This window comes from Stegodyphus dumicola, chromosome 9 (genome assembly GCF_044657685.1).
Source record: "Stegodyphus dumicola isolate Sdum_Otavi_A_Nest chromosome 9, ASM4465768v1".
NCBI classification, from domain to species: Eukaryota; Metazoa; Arthropoda; class Arachnida; order Araneae; family Eresidae; genus Stegodyphus; species Stegodyphus dumicola.
In genome coordinates this window covers 13,044,466-13,066,644 of record NC_140776.1, presented here as the reverse complement: position 1 = coordinate 13,066,644, position 22,179 = coordinate 13,044,466, and the positions used below count along the sequence as shown (strand labels likewise).

General features: G+C 34.6%; 1 protein-coding gene across 3 annotated transcripts in view; it reads right to left on the bottom strand.

The window, feature by feature from the left end:
• The window catches only part of LOC118185996 (5'-3' exonuclease PLD3-like), a 231,314-nt gene that overhangs the window by 162,186 nt on the left and 46,949 nt on the right, over positions 1-22,179 (bottom strand). The window lies entirely within an intron of this gene.

Genomic DNA, 22,179 nt, shown 5'->3' with positions numbered 1-22,179 from the left:
TATTCCACTATTAAAAATATATTCATAAAACTTGGAGCTGTACTGTATACACACATGCAACATATTATACATAATTTATGCAGATTTTATTAAAGTGTAAATAAAAATAAACAATTGTGACTTATTAACTAAAATTAATTGGTAAATGTTTTAACTTATTTTGTTTTAACTTATTAATTTTGTCATTTTTATATTTAGCATAATTATTTTTTTTTTCAATTTATCACACAGATAAGTCATTCCACAAGTGCAAGAATCTGTTAAATTAAAGTTAATTCGACCAAACTTGTATGCAAGATAACTTATATAAAATACCCAATTGCTTTCCTGACATAAGAAATGTATCTTCCATCTTTTTAAGAATTTCACCAAATAAGAAGTGTACAATTGAAGACGTTAATAAAGCAACTTCAGATGGTAAAGTTAGTTTCCCCCTATCTAATTCTTTAAGGACACCAAAAATATATTTTTCGAAAGTTGAGGAAGTAATTCAAACCATTTTAAAAGACAAATGCAAATGTAAACTAGCGTTCTGGAGAAGGAGACATGTAAGCATTAAAACATGCATAAAAGACAAAAGATTTGAAAAATATACGCATACTTAATCCCAACAAATTATTCTTTTGGCTGAAAAGCAGACGATATAATATTATCAATTTATGTTTAGTTTTGTTAATAGCAGTTTTGTTTTAGTTGTTTTACAGTAGTAACAATGCATGGACAGTTTTGGTCTTTTAAAAATTTTCGCCCTCTATCAATTATTAAATCAGATATTACTGTAAAATAACATTTACACAGGATAGAATTTTAGATTCAGTTTCTGACTTCAGTTCTTGGGACATTTGTAGCAAATACTGTCAGCTGGTTTGAGGTATATCTGTCAAACTGAAAGAGCGTTAAAGTTTCGCACGAATCTTACGTCCATAAAGACGAAACTAACAAATCTACGATAGCTAATCAGAGTTGAAAATTTAATCATAATTTTGACTGATTTTAATTGGATAAAGCTTTGGATATGCAAAAATTATCCAAAAAGTTTCTTCTATTGGCAAATTGGATTCTCTTGAAGTTTTTCACATTTATAAAGACTTATCTTGCTTAATTAATGACTTTAATTCTAAATAGTCCTTCCCAATCGTTTCTAAAAATCTATCAACTTGTAAGAATCTTAAGTTTTACTAACGTTTATTTTATTTTAAAACTTTACTATCATCTCTTATTTTCCACTTCCGGCCAGAATAAACGCGTTAACTTGTTTATGCGAATTGTACTTGCTAACACTTAAGTATTTAAGTTGTGGCTTTTTGCTAAGAGCAAAGTTAGATGGAGAGAAAGCGAGCCGCCTTGCCACTGCATTTTACGCCAGCTCGCCATGAGTTGCTGTCTGCCTTTAAGGCCAGAGGTTTTATTCCTCTCGAAAGCCAAAGACGTATTGTAGTTTTCCGCAGTTTACATACTACATACGTAATAATTTAAAAGGACAGTCTTAGTGTTAGTCATTTGTGTAAAGTATTTAAAGTAAGCTTTTATTTAAATTCTAGTTAGTCAGTAGTTCTCATATTTTTTACGTTCAGACCACACGTGGTTGGTCTTTGTATCCCGAAGTGCGGGAGCGCCTGTAATATCGTGGAAAATAAAGGGTAATTTAACCCTTCTCATCCTTGCTACACTCCGTAAGACATAGTTTATAGTCAAACTCACTATCTAGTCAGCACGTCATACTGGACCCACTGTGCATACTGGATCCACATACCACCCCACAGGACACACTGTTTTATGTTCAAAAAAGGGCCCCTGAATTTCAAATGGCTTATATACAAAAGTTATTTAATGAAGCAAAGGAAAATATTGAAGTAGCACAGAGAAAACAAAATATTTACTATGACATGAAAAGACGGAAAGTAATTTATAATGTGGGGGACGAAATGTTAAAAATTAAACATTCACTTTCTTCAGCGCCAAAAGATAATGTAGCCAAATTTTGTCCACGGTTTGAAGGGGCATATTTGATTGAAAAAGTGACCCATCCGGCACGGCAAGCACCATCTCAAGACATGACACAACAACGACTGCCAGAGTCAGCTACTAGTAAAGATGTAGGCAAGGAAAAAAAAAGCCCCCAATGAAAAACCGAAGGTAATAAGAAAAGGAAGATATTCCCCCCGACCAGAAAAGAGAGGGCACGACCGGCTCCAACAGGAGGAAAGAAGAAATTCTAGCAGTACCGAAGAGGGCAAGAAGAAATGGCCGCAGCCATAGCACCTATGAGAAAAGAAAGAGCGAATCGCAAAGGACTCTACGCAGCAAATGTCCGCGAAAAAATCGACACGGGAAAGCCAGCTGCAGACTCAAGGCAGCAACCAAATTTCGAACAGCGAGCAACGAGAACACGGCAACAATCGATTAGAAATGTCCCGACACCTCCAAGGACAGCACCCGTCAAGCGACCAGGAAAACAACCAGCTGACAAGAAGCTCTTCAAAGGCCATCAAGCACGCCCATAAAGAAAACTGATTGAGGAGGAGACTGAGGGTTAGGCCAAGTCAGGCCCGGACAAGGCGTCGGATTAACCAAACCATAGTCTTCGCTACCTTCCAGGAGGGCGCGGCTAAACGGATGTCCGAATTTCACAAAGATAAGGGAAACTTTATGTTACTTTGAAACTAATTTTTCGTTCTTACTGCAAGTGGCAGAATTTAAGGAGAAGTTTTACCTCATGAGAGGTCTACCTTTATCGCCAAAAAGGCGAGAAATGAGTTTTACCTATTTGTTACTATGTTTTTCAACTACTCGCGAGTAATTTAAAATTATTGCATTGAGACATTAGGTTTTTTGGAAAAGCCGGAGAGATGAAAAATTGGCAACGCCTTCGCCGGATATCGGACCACGGACCTTTGGAATACCGGCCCAGCGTGCAAAACCACTACACGACGAAGGCACGCTAAGAAAGCGGGAGAAATACCTTATAATTGTATAATAGTAATGTGTAAATACTTGAGTATCGTAAAAGCTTTTGTAACAGTATAAGAAAGGTACCTTAAGAACGTTGTAAAAATATTGTATAGAGCTTTATGTAAAAGATTTTATTAAGAAAAGACATTTTAGTCTGAAGGACTTGTGAAATGTAGTATTTAAATGTAAAAGAAACAGCACTTGCTTTCAAGAGGAGAGAGTTAACTGTATGTTTTGAAATGTGTAGAATTAATGTCATCTTAATGTGTTCTTATATACATGTGAACTGTTCCGTTAAAATTTAAGAAGCACTGAGATATGTTAAAAGTGAAAATGTTGAATAAATGCCAAATCTCAAAACTTAATGGTATGACTGAAAAAAAAAAGCGTTACTCTTTGTGAATATGTGCTAAAGCTGGAATGAATGAATGAATGTAGTTAGGCTCTCTGACGCTACACTGCAGAGTTAGCCACTTGTTTAGAATAGTAAGTAGCTCAGGGTTCAGAGATGAATGTGAAGTGTGTTTCGAGGTCTTGTAATGTTGAATTTTAACACGTTAGTGTTTTGATTGTAGGCGGCAGTGTTCAACACTTGTACATAGACACGCTCGTGTTTGGGGTTTCTCCCTTTACGACACATGTCAGAGAGCACGGAGAGATAATTAAATAATGGTATGAATGAAATAAGAATAGAGTTTTAAAAGGGGAAAAAATATAAGTGTTCATGTTACTTGCCATTTAATTGCTAGACAAATTGATTAAACTAGTTTTCCTGCCACATCTCTGGAAGGAACCAGATAAGAGATAAGAAATTCCTTTTTTTAGGTGCTATAACAGATGAAGAATATTTATCCCTGGAGAAAACGTTGTAAAACTGCTTTTTACATAATTTCTAGGTTAGATAGTTTTAGTGAGGAGTTTTCGTAAAAGATTGGCCACGCGTTAGACTTCGAAGTTAGAATTAAAAGTTTTCAACAAGGTCGTTTAGACCTTAGTTTCAAACTTATAAACTCTGGCGGGAAGTATGCAAGGATCTTAAATTTTACTAATGTTTATTTTATTTTTAAAACTTTACTATCATCTCTTATTTTCCGCTTCCGGCCAGAATAAACGCGTTAACTTGTTTATGCAAATTGTACATGCTAACGCTTAAGTATTTAAGTTCTGGATTTTTGCCAAGAGTTACATGGGGGGAGAAAGAGGGCATTCTTGCAACTATACTTCAATCAGTTGCTGGCTGCCTTTAAGGCCAGAGGTTTTTAGTCCTTTCGAAAGCTAAAGACGTATTGTAGTTTCCCACAGTTTGCGTACTACATATGTAATAATTTAAAAGGCCAGTCTTAGTGTTAGTCATTTGTGTAAAGTATTCAAAGTAAGCTTATATTTAAATTCTAGTTAGTCAGTAGTTCTTATATTTTTTACGTTCAGACCACACGTGGTTGGTCTTTGTATCCCGAAGTGCAGGAGCGCCTGTAATATCGTGGAAAATAAAGGGTAATTTAACCCTTCTCATCTTGTCATCCTTGCTACACTCCATAAGACATAGTTTGTAGTCAAACTCACTGTCTAGTCAGGAAACGTCATACTGGACCCACTGTACATACTGAATCCACATACCACCCCACAGGACAAACTGTTTTATGTTCAAAAAAGGGCCTCTGAATTTCAAATGGCAGATATACAAAAGTTATTTAATGAAGCAAAGGAAAACATTGAAGTAGCACAGAGAAAACAAAATAGATTAAAAGGAACAGTAGTCCTGATAAACTTGAATTTTTCAGTTTTCTTTACTACTTCTGCCAACGGATGGTGTTACGTTCTCGTCCGCTTTACTCTTGTTGGGTGTAAATACAACGTAACTTTCCCTTTGTTGTGGATTTGTGATCGCTGTTAGTCAGCATCTTCAACACATTATAAAATACCACACATGTATATTCTTAGGAGACATTATACACTGGGGGGGGCACACTGAATTCGCTCAGCCTGTTACTTTCATTGACATAGGCACTGGTAGGCTATTTTCTACTTTTCTGTTTCTTTCTAAATTTAAAATACACCTTTAATTTTTTTTTTGTTCTCTCTCTATATATAATGAATACAATATGGGTCTTTTCTCTTTTGTCCCATCTCTTTATCTGGCCTTTCAAATTCGTATAAAATATACGAAACCTTTTCCTCTGAAATGTGAAATTGCCCTCTTTCTTTCCTTCGCACTAAAGATTTTTTTGCCCTACTTGGCGGGTGCAAAACAAGACATCTGTCTACCTTGTCTCCTGTCATTATTACACCCGAGAGACACTATTTATTGTAAATGAACACAGCTTTGTTCCCTTTTGAGTAAACTCATGAGCACAATCGTATTTTAGAAAACGTTCTACTTCTCCTTTTCCTTCTATAGGCCCTCCCTTCATTTTTTCTCTCTCTATTACTTTTGGACCATTTATTTCAATTTTATTTTGCCCCATCTTTTCTTCGAGGTCTTTCGAACTCGTATAAAATGCGCGAAATTCCTTTTTATTCTTTCTTGAAATACAAAATTGCCCTCTTTCTTTATGCCTTTACTTCACATCTAAGCTTGCTTTTTCGTCCACCGGTGCAGAAAGACTTAGCGGATGCAAAACAAGACACCTGTCTACTTTGTCTGCTCCTGCTGATGAGGAGGGATCTGTACCTGTTTGCCTTCGAAATTGACTAAAGCCTAAGGTCAAACACAAGGTCGTTGCTTTGCTAATTTTATAAAATAATATTATTTGAAATTTTATTCGAAAGTTGTTTCTCATTATTTACGTTTCAAATATCTGATAATCGAAATATTTCATTCCCGAAATTCGAATTGTTTTCCCTTTACGACATTGCCTGTGCTTGAATAAGGCACATTTTCTAGCAGGAATGTTGTTAATTTTATAGATTTTTCGAGTTTCTTTAATAGGAATATAAATTTTTCTGGTAGTATAGATGATTAAGAAATTTTAAAACAGTCTTCAAACAGTAAATAGTTTCATGGATAATTTTATAACGAAATGTTATTTGAAATTTGGCTTCATTACATGTGATGCTTAATATAGATTTTATATTTACTATTAAAGCTAAATAACGGTAATCTCTCTTAGCATTTTATTAAATCAAAAGGCTTCTCGGAAAGGATGACTCGAAAAAGCTAATTTAGTGAGTAGATACACAGCTCACGCACACAAAAAAGAAATTGATCACAAAGAAATCCATTAAAAGACATTTCCATCAAATCTGAAAACACATAAGAAAAAAATGATATCATGTATGGATGCACTTTCGAAAATAAACACGCTGCCATTCATTTTTCTTATCTGAAAAGTCTCTGCAGCTAAGTTTCCATCATGCTTCTGTCATTCCACGAAAAGAAAATCGCTATTTCTTGCAGTTATGAATGCTTTGTACATATTAGCTACCAAAGCGTAAGATTAAAGTGATATTTTGCGATCAGCAATAAAGGTAACATGATCCAAAACATAATTCATTAGGAAATGACCGCTTCGTGGCAGTGTTGTCATGGAACCAAAGTACCGTGAAAATAACAAACACTGTTTTGAATGTTGAGAAGAGAACTTGTTTCATCGTGGCCAGGTGGTTTGAAAAGAAAGCAATAAAGTTAATTCACTATTTATTGAATAAAAATATAATCAATCTACTAGTTTACTGTTCTGACCCTCATGATTTATTGCATTTTAGTTTGAAACTGATTTTTGTTTCGAAGATCTTTTTCAAAGGCTATGTCACTTTAATGTTGTTAGCGGAAGACCGAATCAATTAAATATTGTTGACGACAAACTTCATATTTTAACAATGTCGCAAATTATGTATACTCGATTAAATTTTGTCCGAGTTTCATCTTTTTGACCATTTGTATAAAAGCGAATCAAGAGGAAAAAAAAAAAAATCTGAAAGCTTTCAGATTTTATATTATGCCTAAAGGGGCGTTATTTAACGTTTTGTGCGTTACTTTTAAAATGTTCTTCGCTGTAAAATTCAATTCAACAGCAATATCGTAAAATATTTAAAAGAGCATATCTTTAGAATTCCCGATACACAGTCTCGCGTGCTGCAGATAAAAATGATTTTTGTTTTCTTACAGTGTTGCCATTGCTCGCTTTGAAATCGTGGAGTTTCTTAGCCAAAAACCCATAAATGCTTTACAAAGTATGGAATAGATAATAAAACAAATTCCAAATTTTGGCTTCCAGATGCTTATATTCGAGTGGAGGACTACGTTATTCAAAATTTAATGTCTCTAGGTACTGTTGTTTTTTCACATTTCGAAAAAGATACGTACATTCATGCAGATTCTTCGTTTTTTAATTTCTTTAAATATAATGTAGGGCTCTAATATTTGGTGGCAACAATATGAAATATGAACCGACAATTATAGTGAACCGCCGCAAAATGCCAAAACGAAATTAATAGTCCTTCTGGGCAAATTGCCATTTTGGGCTAACGATTACTTAGATGTTACCATTAATCATCGTTTTCAGTAAAGTGACAGATGTACTTTACAAAAAATTATTAAGCCACATGTATAACTAACAGATTACTGTGCAATTATTAACTTTTATTATGTAATGATGTAGTAATATCCACTCCAAGTATAATATTACGAACAGCTTTGCAATGCGATAAACATCCAAATGTAACATGAGAATCATATCAGACGCAACAAACATATTTGTTGAAAATGTTCTTATTAATACTGATTGCTTTCCTAAGCTGGTAGCAGTTTTAGGAAATGACGTTGATAATAATGAATTGAGGAAATCTAGTTTTCCTTAAAAATTCTTAGCAGCAACTGAATGAATAAGAAAGTTGAATACTAGTACTTCCACCTGAGTGCAAATCTCATCGAACAGTTACATGGGCACTATCAAGTTGAACATCTATCTAATATTATGTTTGTTTGATGTAATTTAGAAAATTACGTATGTGAACTGTGGAGGTTTTTATATTTATGCTTTGAACTCGTTTTTTTTTTTTTTTTTTTTTTTTTTTTTTTTTTAATTAGAAAATGAGAAAATGGTTTTGAGTTGCTTTTCATGTGTACTTGAAAATTAATGAGTATTATCTTACGCCATTTATATTTTGAGTGTTGTTCGAGATGTCAAAGCTAGAGTCGTCACCTTTTGGATTTGTAAATAAAACTCTAAAAATGAGCTGTTTGTGCTGTCACAAGATATTTCAATGCTTAATTGATTACACTCATTTCCTTGATTTCATTGATCACACTATTCTTTTAATATTCGAAGGCAAAACGGAATAGGCACCTTTGTGGTTTCTCCGTTTTAGTGGTTCACTTTTCTCGTGTGCTTCTTACTATTGTATAGTAGATTCTTACTATATAAAAGAAGGTACATGCTTGTGTGAGTTGTATGGGTTTCATAATTTAGTCACCATTAATAGCACTATGAATCATTAGCTTTGCATTGTAGAGACAATACGTATATTTGAAGCAGGAGAGATGAAAAATGAGCAATGCCCTGACCGGGACTCGAACCTCGGACCTCTCGAATACGCGTCGAGTGTGCTGACCACTACATCACGAAGGCATGCTAACAAGGCGGGATAAATACCTTATATACTCCTCCTTTTAAAGAGCGACTGGGGATTAGGGGACCCAGTCGCCAAATCCTGGTGGTGAAGAATCATCATTCACCATCTTTTAGTTCGGGCGCCTTTGAAAGCAGGAGATATGAAAAATGAGCAAATCTCGCCGGGACTCGAACCATGGACCTCTCGAATACACGTCGACCGTGCTGACCACTACACCACGAAGGCATGCTAAGAAGGCGGGAGAAATACCTTATACTATTCTAAATACACATGTGTCAGAATAAATAATAATGTCTTATTATTTCATTATACTATTTCGAAATTTTTCTTTCTAGAGTGCAACAGAAAAAAAAAAAAAAAAAAAAGCTTTTCGTACCTTAACTTTGAGAAAGCAGCTTATCACTGTCTTTTATGCATATAGCTGCGTTCATTTACATGTTTCACAATATTAGTGTATATGTAATAAAATTGATAATTTAAGAAGTCCTCTAAAGTAATTTAATATTTTTAAATTAACAGATCCCCCTGTTATATTCTAAAGCTACCACATTACTTTCTATGTACTTCAAAAATACTTTTCTAGTATTAGAGGACCAATTTTTATCTTTGAAATGTTTTTGATGAAAAACACATAAGTTTTACTGGCATTCATAATGAATGCAGAGTTATAGTACAGGGTGACCCAAAAGTCCGTTAACATTTGAAAATTCAATAATTCACTGAATAATGTAGGTTACAGTGGTAAAAACCGACACACATGCTTGAAATGTCACGGGGTTTGATTGAAAGCAAAAAAAGTGCTTAAAACGATCGACAGATGGCGCTTCATGATAACGAAAGCAATAATTAGCATAACAATTGATTTTCAGCAAAGGCTATGTTTTTTATAACAAATGCTCAACATATCGGCCATCATTTATCAACAATACCTGTAATCGGGGGACAATGTCGCGAATAGCACTGCGAAGCATATCTGTAGGTATGGCGAGAAATTGCCGTCGGATGTTGTCTTTTAGCATCCCTAATGAAGAGATCTTTCACGCATGTAGCAATATGGAGTACAGAGCCGCCCTGCATGAAAGTCATATACCTTCCATACATACAGGTGTTTATCAGTCAGACTAAGGATGATGCGATTCTGTAACATATCAGCGCACCTCGCACCCGTCACACTGACAGTTTGAATAGCAGAACCAGCACTTCCTCGAAGAAAAAGGATCCGATCACGGTTGATGTGATAAATCCACATCACACCGTGACCAACACACTGAGATGAAGATAGAAAAGACTGTTTTCCTCTCTCACTACAGCTCATTTCATACACATACCTCATGCAGCGTCTCTGACATTTTGCTGCTCAGCGCCATATGTTGGCTTTTTTTTTTTTTTTTTTTAATTTTCAAAAAAACCTCCGTGTTATTTCAAATATGTGTGTTAATTTTTATCTCTCTACCTACATTACACCATGAATTACTGAATTTTCAAATATCAACAGACTTTTAGGTCACCCTGCATATAGCCCAAATAAAACGTTTCCATGCATTGCTTATATAAAAAGCTTTTGCTAAAAGATCTCTAAATTAATCACAAACTAACAAGACTTCGAATCGCAGTCAGTCTGTTTCTACTCCTGATTTCATTGAAATAAACATCCATTTCTTAATTTTTATGTTATCTACGTATTTAAGAGCCCACTAGTGGCCGAGCGGTAAAGTCACTGAACACTGGTAGTTCGGGTCGAGCTTCGAATCCCACGAACGGGCTGGCTGCATGAGCGTTTTCGTCGTTTTCCCCATGTGTAACTTGTTTACGATCCAGGTTCCCTTCTAAAGTCTTCCACGAAGGCATCCCTCCTCATAGGGAGATAGCCCTCGAGGCTTTACGATAATTACATAAACCAAACCATCTACGTATTTAGCTCGCTTATGTTAGAAGGATAACTGTATCTTTGAATAATATACAGGTGTTTTAATATAAAGAAATGACCTCCTGACATAAAACAAAAAATTCGTAACATATAAATATATTTTATTAAATCATAAAATGTATTATTTCCTACTTAATTTCTCAATTTAAAATAATTATTCCTCTTCCCTCAAGATAAGTATTTACTCCATGAGAGATATAAATCTTCTGGTTGGCTAAAATGTTTCTTTTTAATGATAGTTTCTTGATCTACAGTTAGCTTGATCACTACTCCGGTACACATTATTGCGTGACCAAGTACTAAGAAAGACAGGTGATTTCAAAAGGGAAATGAAACGCGTGGAGGTCACGAGGAGACTTTCAATATCGGTCAATGTTGATACACTGGGACTGTTCACCAAAGTCGGGGCCCGATTTTACCTCGTGATAGGTGGACATCTACGGACGAAATCTAATATAAAGTGCTTTAACGGGTAATGCGAAAACCGGACAACGGCAATCTCCTGAACAAAAAATCTGATGCGGACACCCCATGACTTCCTTGTAAGGAATATTAAATTATACGTATTTTGTGCATTTCCTTTATACGTATTTCCTCGAATTTCATTAGATATAGATTTCTCATTCATTTAATTCGCGGTAAGAAAAAAATACATAAAACCTCAAAATATTTTCAATAAAAATTGAAAGATATAGAAAGCATACAATAGCAAATACAGTTTAAAAAATTAAGAAAACATTTTTGACAATAAAATTACAGTTTCTACGCAAAAACAAGCAATTCGGCCAGCCGGCAAGGCTGATTTTTTGGTGCACAAAACTAAAAGTTTACTTTTGATCCCACTTTGCAAAAAAACATTGAAGGTGCAGAAGCGGACTTAATTCACTGTTCTGTTCCGTTTCAAATGTAAAGAAATATGGCTACTATGATGGTAAACAAATATTAGGCTTAGCCGCACAACTTTTAAATTGTTGTTAATTCTACAACTATTGCATGCAGGTTAACTAAAGGAATAAAAATCTTAACTGGGAAGATAAGAACAATATAATTCAATATAATTTTTAAAGCAAAAAATGCGCCATTTACCAACATATAAGAATGAAAAAAAAAAATTAGCTCACCGAGCCTAGTAATACAGTGGATATATATATATATATATATATTTTCGGAATTAAACTTCCTACGTATGGGTTCACTCTTTTTTTATACTTCTACTAAATTTATATTAGGAGATAATATAATCAATATTTCTTTAGTAAATAAATTATATATAAATGATGTATCTATATATATGTGTGTATATATATTTGGTGCTGCCTATTGCAACCAAAAAAGGACGACTTGCACAACTACATGCAATAATAGTCCTATATACAAAATTTCAATGTTCTGAGGCTACTCGTTTTTGAGTTATGGGAGATACGTACGTACAGACGCCACGAAAAAATCTCTTCGGAATCCATTTAAAATCAGTTTTGTAATTCGTTTGGGAAAAACGAGGCCTTTATTCTGTCCTTACGTACAGATGCCACGCCAAAACATTGTTAAATTGCATTCGATAGCGGTCATAAATGGGTAATTATTATTATTAGTAGTAGTAATAGCAGTAGTAATAGTAGTAGTAGATGATGCGATGTTATGGCATCACCATTGTCATGCATACATATTATCATTCGACATGATTCTGCCGCACTGTTGCCCTAGATCGTAATCATACAAAGAACAAGGTGCTGTTTTCAAACTTTCACTTTTCTCTCGCGCGCTTATCACTTAGAAATGACATTCACCGTTCCTATCAGCGCCTTTTACTGGAAAAAATGTTTAAAAAATCCCATATTACTCTGGGACAGTTTATGAACGCAGGTAAAAAGATTCCGTGATCAAATGTGTTACTACACAAAAAGCGCAAAAACTTTTGCACATATTCAATAGATAAACAAGACTGTGCTTCCATTAATTCCCTTTTCTGTTGTTGTTATTTGTGCTCATTTGTTTGACAGTAACATGACCCCAAGCCAACAAAATTTCTCGTGGCATAATTTCTCGCCTGTCGTTGACAATAGCCTGGAGCACCTTACAGGTACCAGTGTGATTTACTGTCTGTCTACCAGAAGAACAGTTCCCACCACTGTGTCTGGCGGGTGGCAGTTGCTATAGCAACAGGATTAGTATATTTCAAATAGGGACGAACCAAGGGTTTCTTTATTGTTATTTTGTTTTTGGGCGACTGCTGGCGAGGGGAAAAGAGTTTATGATTCGGCTTCAAGACACCCCTACGAAAAATGGGTCAAGGCTCGTTTCTACGGTAACAGACAGCTGCAGACTAACTGGCAAAAGCTTTTCTTATGATAGATAGACTGTAGCTCAGTTCCGCCCCCCCCCAATTTTGATGGATAGCATCCAGGGGGGACGCGTCCGAGGGTTTCCCACCCCTCTCCCCTTCCAGCAAACCACACGAGAGGACTTTCGGCTCGCCACATTTTTAGAGTACCGCCACGCCGCACCAACACTGCACATTTACAAACTTCCATGCCTTCGCCGCCCTTCGACAGGGAACAGTGATGCTAACCACTATACCGGTCGGGCGACATTCCTTTTTCTTAACCAAATTAACACCTTCCTAGACATACCGTTATATCCTTTCTGAAAATATTATTCTTTGAAATTTTGCGATTTTTATAATGAAAGGAAATATTCCTATAAAATTTAACTTAATCTTTGGACATAGCGATGAATAATGATAGTTTTAGTCCCTCCATTTTGTTTTGTTAATTGATAACATAAACAGGTTAAAGGGGATACCCTCTGTTAAATGTTCATCTAAAGTATCTTTTTCTCACTAGAGGGAGCCAGAGGTTCCATTAGTGAGAGAAATTAAAACCTTGTTTTTTTTAATTCTTTTTTGTAAGCAGTAGATAGTTCGGTTTCGAATCTGTGTGACAGACGGATAAATTATTTCGTACAACCATAAGAGAAAAAGAGAGGCTGTATAAGAAATGTATTTAAATATTAATATTTTCCTTTTGAATGTTTTATGTAAATAAAATGTGATGTCAAGAAATAGAATTGTGGTTTTTCTGTAAAGAAGATTGCCAGCTGAAACATCACGTCAGATTCAACGATGCATCAGAAAAGGTAAATGAATTTAGTTCTTGTTTTTTAAATCAGTTATATAAATAGAATCTGCATACGTCAGTGGATTCTGACAACTTCGATCAACAGTAGTTGATTAATTACGCAATACCCTCTATAAACCTTCTTTCAAGTTTAAAATATTCTTCTTTGAGAAATGATTTCAGCTCCATGCTTATAAATTTAATTTCTCAGACACTTTTCGTCTTAATATTTGAAGCTGCTTTCTACTTTCATAAGAGCAATAATTTTCACGTCACTACTATTTATTACGAGTCACTACTCGTATTTTTTAGCAAATCAACGGAATAGATAAGAAATAGAACGGAATCATGAATAGACCGATGTTTCGAATGCTAATGAGCACAATCTGTTTATTAAATAAACAAAGTGGCAAAGAGTATTGCATCTGGTTAAAGAAGGAATCAAATTCGGTCTCTTGAAACATGTCACTGATTAAAGAAAATAATCAAACTCCTCGAAAAAGACACTATTTCTTTCACACTTCAGAGAACATGAAGTGTCGTATTAAGCTTATTTTTATAATATTTGCAACTTTATGTAGATAGTTTTACAAGTTCTGAATATCATTGTGAAAATATCGAACATTTCATCAGTTGCTGAATCCAAATAAGATAAAGGCGACACTGAAGAGATTGTATTTTATGAAATGGAGATTGTGTTTATCACATATGATCTGTCCCAAGATCATACGTGATGAGAGAGCAGCATGTGGCAGCGTTATCTGGGTAAGATTTTACAAGACTACTAAAAAATTACAACACGATTTTATGTTGTGCAGCGTTTTTGTGAGGCATATCTGTGCTTCGGCTTCGCCAGAGAATTCTAGAGGCGAAGCCAACTGACAGACCGCCGTAAGTCTTCTACAGAGCTGAGATACATATCATGGATGAAATTATTTACCACTCGCCATCGAGCTCGTAAACAATGTCAAAAACTTCAAACCAAAACCTTCTTTCATTTTTAACATTACCATTCACCCTTCGTTGGGTTTTTTTTCTGAATATCACTGCATAGACTTGCTCCGGGAACCAAGACGATAAGGGCGTGAGTAAGAGCAGTCAGTGCCAATGATCTGCGTGCTTCTAAAAATAGCTTTCTTATCATTATCACAAATAACTTCTGAATAATAAAATGGCTCAGATTTCTGACACGATATCGCTATTTACCTATCCACATGCTTAATTAATACCAACTTTCTCATATGCTGACGTATTCATTGTAACCGTAGCTCTTCGCTATGTAATGCTTCAGATGCTTATGTTTTAGATATTCAGCCATTCAGATATTTCACTAGAACAAAAGATGCAAAATGTAAAGAATTAAATCAAAATTAACTTTTGTTGTTATAAAAGGCGTCTAATGGCTTGTAGGGTTCCAACTCCTTGTCAACGACGAACGTCGAGGAACCTAGTGAACTATGTAGGGACTTATCGCTGAGTCTTAAACAGCTAAGACGTACAGTGGTGGCCAAAATTGTGGACACTTTTGGAAATTTTTATGTTTTTGAACTTTGTATGCTTATAGAAAACGTTACGTTTCACAAAATGAAAACTTGTATATATCATTTTAAAGAGAATTTACTGAATTCACTAGAAAACACAAAATTCAATTATTTGCAATACAAAAAAGTTAAACGATAATAGTTATCGATATACATTAGATAGCGATGATTGCAGTGAGTTATCAGTACTTAGTAGGGTACCCTTTATTTTTGATTACAGCTTCACATCGACGTTTCATTGAGCTGACAAGAGTTTTAAGCTGTTCTTTCGTTATTACATGATGCCAAGAAACAATTATACCCTCCATTAGTTCCCTTTTATTTAATGGGCGCCTCATTCGGACAAGAGTTTTCAAACGGTGCCACAAATTTTCGATAGGATTGAGGTCAGGACAGTTTCCTGGCCATGACAACAATTTAATGCTCTTTGTACGAAACCACTCTTCCGATATTTTGGCCTTGTGGCAAGGAGCAGAATCCTGCTGAAAATAAACGAAGCATTGTTGGGAAAGAGATCTCTGATGGAAGGTAGAAATTTTCGTTCTAAAATAGTATCAATGTATTTTCTGGCATTCAGTGTCCCATCGAAGGCGACCAATACCGTCTGCTGACATGCATGACTAAATCATAACAATAACTGGGTTCTTCACAGTTGCTTCAATGCAGTCAGGATGTAGCTCTTCTCCTATTCTACGTCTTACATATTTTCACCCATCGCTACCGAATAGCGATATCTTAGTTTCATCACTCCATATAACTTGTGACAACTGATCATCTGTCCAATTAATGTATTCCTTTGCCCACTGTAGTCTTTTTTTCGTTGCTGAAAATTAAGATAAGGCTTTTTTCGTGGAATTCTACCTCTCAGTTCAACATCTGTTAATGTTCTCCTGATTGTTCTTGAACTGACAGAAACACCAGCATCATTCAGATCACTTCTGATGGCCGCTGATGACATTTTTCTATCTTGGAGACAGTCTTTTTATTCTTCTGTCATCAATAGATGTGGTGCACCTTTTCATCCTTTTCCTTTTTTTCGGCTTTCCTTTTTCGGACTAAATTACCCTTTTATTCACTTATTCACTCAAATAAGAATAACAGTCGGCCCCTTCTTCGGCTTACAAAACAGCCTCTATTAGGGCTTTAACTCAGGTTGGAAATAAGAAGATAAACTATAATTTACTAAACGAGACTTAGCCGAAGCTAGGCACAATTATCTAACGTAGTTAGTCCTTAAATTAAACTAGCTGGCGTATATCAAAGGCCCGTAATATAACCTGCGTAACAGCTTCGAGAGTGACTTAGCCCGAAAGCAAACGCGCGCCACTCAGGACTCCTAGCACCCTCTATCAAAGTAAGCTAAACCTTCCTTAAATTCTTCTTCAAACTCATTTGCATTCAACGCGATTCTAAAAATTCTCTCTGGTAGGGAGTTGTAAGTGGAAACAAGAATTGATAGGAAAGGGTTTTCAAAATTTAAATAACCGTTATAAAATTAAAATATACTTTACATGCTTAATTAACTTACTTGTGCCTAATTACACATCTTTAAAAATTACCTCTATGTGTTGGCGTGTTACCTTTCCTTGGACATAATAGCACGCTATAAGCTACTATAAAACTTCATTCCTGGCAACTTATGAACTCAACTTAAAATTACACAAAACAAATTAAATTGTTGAAAATCTACAAAATATTAATTGGGTTATAATTTCAATAACTTTACGTGAAGCCGCAACACGAACCGGATTGAACAGACAAAGCGCAATCCACTTTAAATATCTATCAACCACGGAAACGTTGGGCATTTAGTCGTTCTACGCAAAGCGCAACAGACTTCCAACCAAATTTCGCAAGCACAACCAAACTTCTGAGTAGCAGTTTGGATGCTGTAATAGCAAAAAAACAAACTTCGATTCTGAAGACATATATAAAAAAATTTGATGTGTACACCATATAACTTAAGGAAGTCATATGGTGCATACGGAATATTAAATTATACGCAGTTTTTCCTGCATTTCATTTAAACTTATTTTCTTGAATTTCATTGGAGATACACATCTCATTCAATTAATTCAGTTCTCACTACGCGACAAGGCAAAATACATAAACCCTAATAATATCTTTATTAAAAATTGAAAAATAATGAAAAATATAAAACACCAAATACAGTTAAAACAATTTTTTAAAAATTTACAATTAAAATTGGAGTTTCTACGCAAAATAAAGCACTTTGGAGAGCAGGCAAGAAGGCAGATTTTTCGATGCATGAAACTGAGAGTTTACTTTTGGCCCCGCTCGGAAAAAAGACACTGAAAGTGCAGAAATTGACTTAATTCACTATTCTGCTAAGTTTCAAATGTAAGCAAATGTGGCTGCTATGGTAGACAAAAATTAGGCTTAACCGCACTTAAACACCTTTTAAATTGTTGTTAATTCTACAACTATTGCATGCAGGTTAAGGCATAAAAATCTTAACCAGAACATAAGAACAACATAATTCAATCCCTTTTAAAGCAAAAAATGCGCAACTTACCAACATATAAAAATAAAATAACTGAGTTCACCAAGCGGGGAAAAAGAGTAGGTGTATATATATTCAGCAAACATTCTACACTCGTAAAAAGCAAATCCAAAGCTCATCAAATTTTAAATGAAATTGGATCACAAATAAACAATCAACTATTGCCGGAAACTAATCCACAATATCAGTCATTTAAATTCTGAGAGCATATGCAAATCAAGTCCAAGCATCAAAATCCATGAATAAAAATATAATTCCAATAAATTTTTTAATCCTAAAAATTTATAAAAATGCATAAGTGAATAATGGTTGAGCAGGCAGAAGACAGACTTATCAACGGGAAGTTGCCTCCAAACCTAACTCTTCAATTATTCAATTCGTGTTTCGTCATCCATATAGGCAAGGATAAAAGGAAAACTCAAAACCAAAAGTAAAACCAAATGTTGTGAACCACTAAAAAGAAATCCAAATAAGTGCAACCCTGAGAAACCAGCAAGTAAAGACTAGAATTAAAATTATAGTCAACTAAGCGTAGAAAACCAATATTTTCAGAAAACCAAAGCAATTTAGAAACTCTTGCCTACAAAAAACTTCCCCGACACGAATTATACATATAAATCAAAAAGAAACTAGATACTATTTATAAAAAGTACATAAATAACACTAAAATAATACTAAAAAGGCAAGTAAATAGTACGTTTTAATTTAACTTACCAACTATATTTGTATTTGGAGAGTGAAGCAGCATGCCAAACTAAGTGATGTTAAGTAGTGTGTTTCTTCTAACTTATAAACAGAGGGTGCTAATATAAGGTTAAGTTGGATGTTAAGCTGCTATCTGTTAGATTTATTTTAAAAACCTATTCTATAGACTTTTAAGTAATGAAAAATGTGTGTACTGTTGCAAAAATTTTTTTGCTAACTGTGAAGTTTTGTAAAAATGTGTAAAAAATTTTTTAAATGCTAACTGTAACGTAATGTGAAAAAATGGTTGCAAATTATTAAGGATTGTAAAAAATCAAAAATGTTTTTGAAATAAAGTACGAAAAAAAATTTCTGAAGTAAAATTAATTTTAATTTTGAGAAATTAAAAAAGTTTTTAGTTAAACTAAGAAATTTATTGTAATAGTCTTAATTTATTTAAACTAAATTTCAACAGGTTTACTCAAAACTTAACTTGAAACATGTAATAAACTTAACTTTAACAATTACATGTTGCACAATTACATGTTATAGTAGTCCCATATACAAAATTTCAATGTTCTGAAACTATTCGGTTTTGAGTTAATCGAGATTACATGCATATGTACGTAGTTCCGATGTCACGAAAAAAATCTCTTTTGAATGCATCTTAAATCCATTTTACAATGATTTTTGCGAATAACAGTCTTTTATTCTGTCCGTGCAAACAGATATCACGCAAAAACATCGTTCAAATTGATTCCAGAACGGTGAAAAGGTATATTTTCGTCGAAATGTGATACCCGAAATTTTTCGCGATTACAGTGCTTCCGTTGCTTCTTTGTTCTTCATAATTTATCAGATTATAGATTAATTGAATATCAGATATGTGCCAGCTCTTTAGTGAACTCAACAACTAGAATTCAGTGCAAATTTTAGAATAATTAAATAAAATATTTCTCAGAAAATTTTTAACTGCTGTATATTGAAGAGAATCTGGAAATTAAAGTCATTAACTAGTTGAAGGTTCCAGTAACTTGTGTGCTCTAAAAATTAATTGATTATATGTGAAATCTTCTGCTTTAAGATATCCCACTTTTGGGGAAAAATTGCAGATGAAAAATTAGTATCTGTACTCTTTTGATAATAAATCAACATTAACGAATATGTGAATTTCAGATATACTAGATATCGCTGACAGATTTTAAAGTTTTGCAAGTGCGCATAAATGTAACATTTCTAATTTTTATAAAATGTAACAATTTCTTAATTTGAATAGTCAACCAGCGGCCAAGCAGTAGATTCGTTGAACACTGGTAGTTCTGTCCGGGGTTCGAATCTCGGCGAACGAGCTAGCTGCGTTTACGTGGTTTTCCTCGCAAGTGTAGCGTATACACGAGCCAGTTTCCCTTAGAAAGTCTTCCACGAAGGCATACCTCCCCTCAGGCAGATATCCTTTGCGTGCTTTGCAGCAATTAAATAAACAAAACCAAACCTTAGTTTGAATATGAAAAAGCTTTTCGATAGTTCAGTAATTAAGTTATTGGCAGACAAAAATACCGTCTTTCAGGCAGAGTTTCTTGCATTAAAAGCAGCCATCAATTTGGCAAAATATCAATTAGAAACAAAAGGTCAACATATATAGCGACTCTGCCTCAAGTTTGGAGTCCATCCGAGGGCATAAGACAAGGAGTCCTTTGGTGCAAGATATTCAGAAAATTCTTCTAAGTATCCCACCAGATGACAGACCTATCCTGATCTGGGTTCCAGCTGATGTGGGTATTACTGGCAACGAAGCGGCGGACGTGCTTGCGAAATCTGCAGCTAATGACTCCAGTAGACAGGAAAACGCAGTAAGTGTTCCGCAGTCCTATTTAAAAAAAAAAAAAAATCACGCTCAATAACCTTTTACAAGAATGGCAGAAAAGATGGGAAAGGGAAAGCACAGGGGGGAGAACCTACAAGTTCTTTCCGAAAGTTACATGCTCAATTAATACATACAGCGGAGCACAAACTCAATTCTACACTGGCCATGGTCCCTTTCCACATTATCTTAAGAGATTCGGCAAACGAGCACCAGAATTGTATGAATGTGGTGCTGTAGGTGATGCAGATCACTTCCTCTTCAACTGCCCACAAACCGATAAACTGCATTTAAAAATGCCAAGCAGTGAATACTGGCCGCAATGGGCGGAGAATATCTGCGGCAACAAGCAGACGAAAATTAAAATAGAGGAGGTGATCAGGCTATGCTCAGCAAGGTACTAAGAAATTCTCCCCCTCTCTTGAGAATTTTACCTTCGCAGCATAATTTTAATAGCAATTCAAAATACTACAACAACTGAAAATCAACACTAGACAAATAGAAGAATAGTAACAGGTAGAATAGTAACAGGACTGTAAGAACTGTAAGAGCAAAACTATTAGTCCAGTTTGTATGTACTTGATAAAAATAATATTGTAAAGCAGTTTAAATGCTATATTGAAAATGCAGTCAATGTGTAAATGAATTACAAGTTTAATTTGATTATCTCAGTAAAAGTATTGTAAATATGAATTCAGATAATGTTTAAATGTACACATAGCTGTCATGATTTTATGTAACTATCACATGTAATTTGTACAAGACAGTGATTGTAATCAATATATCTATGCTTATACACAGGCCTTGTATGCCCATGCAATATTTATATTTATATTTTTAACACTGTAAGACTTTTACAACAAAGTGAGGTCAGTGGTTATCTCAGGCGGCGCTCAGTAATTAAGTTATCATTTAATAATTACCGAAAAGTTGAAAATATAAGATTTTTATATGTGTCATCGTCAAATTTTGTAATCCGGTATTCTATAGAATTCCTAGGCATTGTATATAATGCCTAAAACTAGCCGGCAATGCATTATTAAACGATTCATATTTCACACATTTCCAAGGCATTCTATAGAATGACAAACTGGCAAATTATGAAATACATTTCCGATTCGTTTCGAAGAACCGAAACTACTTACCAGAAGTTAATAAATGATGTAAAAAAGTCAAAATGACTGCTAAGAAGGAACCGCGGGACTACCGGGTACCGAATCGCTAGGATGGGATGTTTGTAGAAAACAAAAGTACATCCATTTATCCTGTTAAAAGAAAGCATCAGTACTGTACAGTATTACGTCACGGACGCCGAGTTATTTACCGTACTTCATGAAGACTCATTTGAGTACTGGACACGGAATACGTGGTAGAATGATGAAAGAACTTTCAACCCAATAACAAAAACGTTAACACGTAATGATATTGAACTGTACTTTGTGTGCCAAAAAACCAAAAGGTGTTAAAAAGGGCATTCTTGTGAAACTTATGACTGTTTCTGAATTTAATTTCCGTTGTCAAGTGGATATTATTGATTTCTAGTCGCAGCCAGATAGAAAATACAAATTTATTATGTCAAAAGATCATCTCACTTTTTTTTTCATATATCGAATAACAGGTTTTTAATAGCCCTCTTTCATTAATTTTTCAAAATAACATTTGCACTTTTGAGGAATGAACGTCTTTTAAATAATAGCCCTATCATAAGTTTTTTTTTTCATGCATTGCCTAAAGAGCATTTTTTATTCTATAGAATGCCTAGGTGTTACATACAATGCCTTGGGAAAGTAGTAATAATTGTCATATTTCATACTTCGCCTAAAAATGTTTAGCGTTATATACAGTGCCTGGGTGTTCTATAGAATGCAAGCGTTTCATATTTTGCCGATAACATATATACTGAAAGCAGTTAAAATCTCCTTTATCCGAAATTTTGCAAAGAGGATCTGAAATTTTTGCGATAATCATCTCCGCAGATGATCATTCTACTTATCGAGAAT